Source organism: Rhinopithecus roxellana, chromosome 13 (genome assembly GCF_007565055.1).
Source record: "Rhinopithecus roxellana isolate Shanxi Qingling chromosome 13, ASM756505v1, whole genome shotgun sequence".
Lineage (NCBI taxonomy): Eukaryota > Metazoa > Chordata > Mammalia > Primates > Cercopithecidae > Rhinopithecus > Rhinopithecus roxellana.
In genome coordinates this window covers 126,049,133-126,055,125 of record NC_044561.1, presented here as the reverse complement: position 1 = coordinate 126,055,125, position 5,993 = coordinate 126,049,133, and the positions used below count along the sequence as shown (strand labels likewise).

The window sequence follows — 5,993 nt, the reverse complement described above, 5'->3', positions numbered from 1 at the left end:
ATACAGCAGGTGTTCGGTACAGTTCTGTTGAGTGTTGAATATGGGTGTGGCAGAATATTCCAGTAGAACCAAGCAGCCTAGACATTACATAATACAAGGTGCAATGCATGCATACACATCCCACCTAGGACACACTAGACATCTTAAGGTGGCATTTTAAATGCACCTTAATTTATATCTGCAATTGCTGAGACACAAACATTCAATGAATATTTTGTTCCATGTTTTTTTACGTCTCTTTCCTCAGAAAGCATGTGAGATTTTGCCTGTCTGTTGTTGCCATTGTTTTCCCTTGTTAAAATGGTCCCCCAACCTACTGCCCATTGCAGCCTGAGGGACAAGGCTGGGTTTTTGTGGATGACGGTATCCTAATGCAGGTCCACTTTAGCTTTTCCTATTCCTACGGTGATGCTGCTGAGGGCCAATTAAAAACAAATGGTTAGAGGTGTGCCCTGAGCCATTGGAGTGGCAGGCATGAAAATCTCATTTAACTTTTACAACAGAGCCATTTGTTCCTTGTCCAGCCTCTTCCAGAATCCCATCTTTGTTTTGAATTCCTGAAGTGGTGTGGGGCAACCATCTGTATGATCTGACCCCAGCATTTTTTTTTTTTCAACTGCATGGTATCTCTGTTATATCAAGTCTAGAACTTTGCTAGCTTCAGGCATGGTATTATCTTCCTACCTAGAGTCTCTCACTTCATTTTGTTCATGCTCTGGAGGGATTTCTGAACTCTGATCCAGTTTTTTTCCCTCACCTTAAAGAGTTTTTTTTTTTTTCCTTCTAATACTATAAATGTAGCAATTGTAGTCTTGTCTCTTATACGTTGATTTCAATTCTTTGTTTTCCCCCATTTTTCTTTTCTATCTTTGACGGCTTGAGATTTTTTTCTAATAAACAAGAATAAAATATATACTCCAGCGACCGCTGTCCTAGGCTGCATGGTTTTCTGTTTTGAGTTAGATTTTTGTTGCTCCCTGGTCAACTGTGTACATCTCATGGCCCTGATGACATGGTAGTCACCATGTCGTAGGTATCCTGTTCATTTGCTGGGCAGGAACAGCTGTCAGACAGTACATTTGATGGCTTTTCACAGAATCAGTCCTGCCTTTGAAATTATATTCTAAAAGCTCTTAGATGTCCGTGTCCACATTTCTTTGCCTGAAAAGAGAATAAAAGGAAAGAAAAAATATGTTGGATATATCAAAACGGAACAATTCTTTCTTCCCTCACCCATCCTTTCCATCTCCAAGTACACTGTCCACAAGAGACACAATATGGACATGTGCTTTGAACTCATATGGCTGGAAAGAATAGAAGGGAAGTGGACGTAATGTTGCCTGCAACCACGGTTATCACAGGGTGAAAGCAGGATGAGTCTGGGCTATCAGAAAACCCAAAGTCAGTGTATGCTAATCTAAGGTGACCAACCTGTCCTAATTTTCTTGAGATTTTCCCAGTCTTAGCACAGGAATTCATATCTTGAGAAAACCAGGATGATTGATCACTCTACAGAATCATTCAAACACAACTTTAAGTGCCTACTCTGTCCAGCATTGCCCTTCAGGTCACTCGTGTTTTGGTCAACCAGTCCCTTAGCCTGTCCTCATCTGCATTTGTCTTTCTTATGTTTTCATAAACCTTTAGAGGTTGCCCTTGTGTTAACAATTTCACATTCATGCCTGGGCTTGGTCGTCCTGAATGTTTGACCCTCTGTTAATTTGATTTTATTCTCTGACACGACCTTGGGCTGCCACAGATTCAAAATGAAAATGCTGTTTGGAGTCACAATGAAAATAGAATGTGAGAAGATTCTAGAGAAGACAAAATAACCCACAGAAAAGAAGTACGGAAGGCAGGGGTAGCAAGGCTGAGCTGTGCCCTGTCGCGGCACGCAGAGGATGCCCACGGATTTTCACAAATGCTGTTAAAATGTGAAAAGCAGGTGTTTCCTTTTTCTTCAATCTGAGCTTCAAGCTAATATGGGCATTCAGCTAAATCCCTCCCGGGTCCTGAAACAGTATGTGGTTTTGGATTTCAGAGGTAATTATTGCTGAATTCATTGTATGGCCAATGCACCTGCCAGGTAGACATTATAAAAGAGCATGCAGGGGGCCACCAAGAGAATTTGGAGGACAATTTCTCCATCACAAAACCCCTTAGAAAGCCTATTAAGGCATCAAATGCCAGGTATGGAGTTGAACATATTCATAATACAGTTAACAATGCAAATGAAGCAACAGTTCCAGGTCAGAGAAAATGCCAACGCTCACCTGAGAAATTCGGGCTCCATTGTACTGAGCCTGTCCTGCAATTGACTCAAGCGGCATATTTGCATATTTAGATCCTGGCTGGGATAAGCAAGAGAAATATGTGTTCTTGCTTTCTGAAATGAAATTGAGAGAGAAAGAGGGAGCACATATTGCTCAATATGCTCATTTATTCATTAAAAATACAAGTATGTAAATCTCCCAGGCCTTCATTGAGCAACTGCCCTTGGGAGAAAATAGAGACAAATAACAGTAATAAAAAACCAGCAGCCCTGTCCTGATGGAACTTAAGGTCTGGTGGGAGAATCAGAAATAAATTGAATAATTACCCAAGTTAATATAAAAGTACAAATGTAGTAAGACCCTCAAGAAGAGGTACCAGGATTTCTGAAAGCATAGAATAGAAGAATTTGAACCAGTTAGGGGCTTCCCTGAGAAACTGAAATTAGGCTGAGGTGGGCAGTGTTCACATTTGCTCACTGCCTAAACTGGGACAGCACTGCCGACAGCTTGACCTGCATTTCTCCAAGTCTCCACAACTAATTCTGTAGGTAGACATTGTCCTTTCACACCCTCACTAACCTTATGAGAAGTGTTTAATAATCTTAGAATACTCCACCATTGTCAGTAACCGTAGGGGGAATGGCCCATCACCCTCAGCAACCTTAGGAGAAATATCCCATCATCATGAGTAACCTAAGGAAAAATATTTTATTACAGTACAGCACTTTTGCCATACAGGAAATAGTTACAGAGGTACAACAGAGAGGTTGTTCAGGGAGCCTCTCTTTTGTACCTCTGTAACTACCTGCTGTACTGCAAAAGTCCAAATCCTGCATGGAGTAGCAACTCAGGTATTAGTCAAATTAATTGATTTATTCCTACCCTACAGATTTGAAAAATGTGGCCTAGAAAGGTTAACTAGTGTGCTGAAAGCCAGATAGCTAGTAAGAGGCAGAGCCATAATCACTACCAAGCTCTCTGTGTCCAGAACAAAAGAGGGCGACAGAGTGGCATTCGGATTAGAGGGCACAGCAAGAGCCTCATGCATATTCCTGCTTAGGACAAGGGTTTGCTGCCTTTCCTGTGTATCCCCAAAGAGAAGGAACTTCAACTCCTCCTTCCGGTCACGTGTATTTCCCCTGAAAGCAGAACCGAGGCACTGTCTTTTCCCTTCATGGTCAAGAGACACATGTTGTCGGCAAATGGTAGAGAGAGGGCTGTGATGCTTTGAGACATGAGCTCCCAAGATCGCCTGTCTTGCTGATAAAAGTACAGATAAGCCTGTCAGATAAGCCTCCTGCTGCAATGACTGAGGTCTCCAGCTCTGGATTGCTTGCCGTGGACAATGACTCTTGGAAAACCTTGTAAGCACCTTTTGAAAACCACAGGACACTGAGAAGCTTCCTTCCAGCAGAAGCACAAAAACTGGAAACCTTGAGGCTTCGCCCACGTGGATTAAATAAAATGCTTTAAATGACTCGGAGGCTACTTACAAAAAACAATTTACATGAATTGATGTTCTATTCGAGGAAGGTAGAGAGGGTGGTTTTAATTTTTTTGAAACTTTCCTCTTAGTGTTAATAGTGGCAGTGGCCTCGAAGAAGCAACTCCTTTTAGTAAAACATCCTTGTACATTTATTGAGACAGACTCCAATTGACCCTATTTCAGGTGAATCTCTGGGGCCTCCCACATACAGCCGTCGTGAGTGCAGAGGAGCCTGGGATTTGAGTTGCTGGAGGAGTCCATTCTCCATGACTCATGCTTTCTGGGCTCTGAGATGCTCCAATTCATTTCAGGGTATTTAATTTCTAAAAGTATTCAAGGTTTTGTTGAAGATCTAAACAGTGCTTAGAAATTTTTACCCTGGTTTACTTTGATGAAAATGAACCTGGGAGGACTGAGGTGGTAGCATACAATAATCATACACACACATGAATGACAAATACTAAGCTCATTGATGTGGCCCATTTTCCATTGACATGGAAAAATGGCAAAAATATAAAATCAGGGATTATAATGTGGTTACATATATTTACTTATTTTATTGTCCTTGATTTTTTAAGAGGTGATATGTGAATATGGTAAATATTTTAAACAGATTAACATTATTTTCTAATTAGAGCTAATTCTCTCTCCTTCTTTCATGCCACCCAGTTTTCCATTTACCCTCCAAAAAGATACCAACATAGTGAATTTCTTCTAGATGCTTCCAGAAATATGTGTTGTCCATTTAAACATATATTTTATATCCTTTAACATATACTTTTATACATGGATATAGTATGTGGACAGTTTCATGCATTTTGATTTTTACTTAATAATAAATTTTGAGGTACCAATTCAATAATAATAATAACAGCAGCAGCAAACAAACTCATATAGAGTATGTGTCTAAACCTGGCACTTTTCTCAATTCTTTTCAGATAATCCCTACATCTTTTGGGAGAGGTCCAAGTATCAAGCAGTTGGAGACACAGGGAAAGGGTAGTATAATGCAGAAAGTGACTTGAACAAATTTACACAGAAGGCAGTGAAGGGTGATTCAAATTCAAGCAGTCTAGACTCTGTGCTCCACACAACTCTGCGGCATAACCTTGCAGTATGAAAATGATGCCTCTCATGCAGGTATGCCTTATTCTTTTCAAGAGCTGCATAATATTCCTTTGCATGGATGTATCATTGATTTATTTTGTTCACTGTTAGTGATGTCTTAGACTTTTTCCTACAGTTTGCCATTGTGAGCAATGTTTCAATTTTTGAATATTTCACCACGTTTTTGAACCCATATTAACTGCACATATTTGTAACATCAATTAATCAATTTACAGTAGTAGATTTATAGGCTTTTAAACACCAAAAGCTTATTTTCTTCTTACTAGTAGGGAGATATGGATGGAACTTACTGAAATAAGACATATAATGCATCTCTATTCTTGCAGTCAAATCAAAATGGCCCTATCAAAGTGCAAGTGCTCACTAAATATGTGTTAAATGAAAGAATTAAATAGAAAAGCTGATGTTGAATAATATTATCACAATGCATAAAATATGTTGATTTATAAGATCTCATCAACTTTATGCAATTAAAGCAACCATTATCCTCATTTTACAGATCAGGGATATGAGATCCAGTGACTTACCCAAAGTTTCAAAGGAAAGATGTAACAGAGCCATCTCTGAACTTCTGCTCTTGGGGATCCAAATCTACATACTCTTTGCACTAGTTCTGACCTTAGCAGGTGTTTGACCCAGGACTTGCCCAACTTGGTTTCCATTTGTGTACAACTAATGCCAAATTTCAAGAGAAAATATTACATCATCAATAAAAACAAAATATCAAACATGTATTATGTGGGAAACACTGAGATAACTACTTGACATTTCACTACCTCAATACTGTTGGCAACCATCCTACGAGCCTCATGCAATTACTGCTACCACTTTGCAGATGAGAATAAGAAAATTGACGCTAAGCAAAGTTTAGTAACTTGCCCAATATCATAAGAAGTAGTAAGTGACAGAGGAAGACTTAGCTCACATCTGAGTGTCTCCAAATCCCAAAGCCTCATGCTCTAGTTTTTTACTGGAAGTTCAAATAAATATTATGACGGGTACCTTTTTCAAACCTTAAAGATGATATGTATTAGTTGTACTGATTCCTGAGTACATCTGTATTTCATAAGGCTTTTCTGTCCTTTATTTTCAAGAGCCTTCCATAT

At 39.4% G+C, this 5,993-nt stretch overlaps 1 long non-coding RNA gene across 1 annotated transcript; it reads left to right on the top strand.

Moving 5' to 3' along the window:
* The first annotated feature begins 1,839 nt into the window (after window positions 1–1,839).
* LOC104675342 lies at window positions 1,840–5,619 on the top strand. Its single transcript, XR_749765.2, has 3 exons — window positions 1,840–2,043; window positions 4,698–4,899; window positions 5,387–5,619. It is a non-coding gene; the product is annotated as an uncharacterized LOC104675342 (long non-coding RNA).
* The last annotated feature ends 374 nt before the right edge of the window (window positions 5,620–5,993 follow it).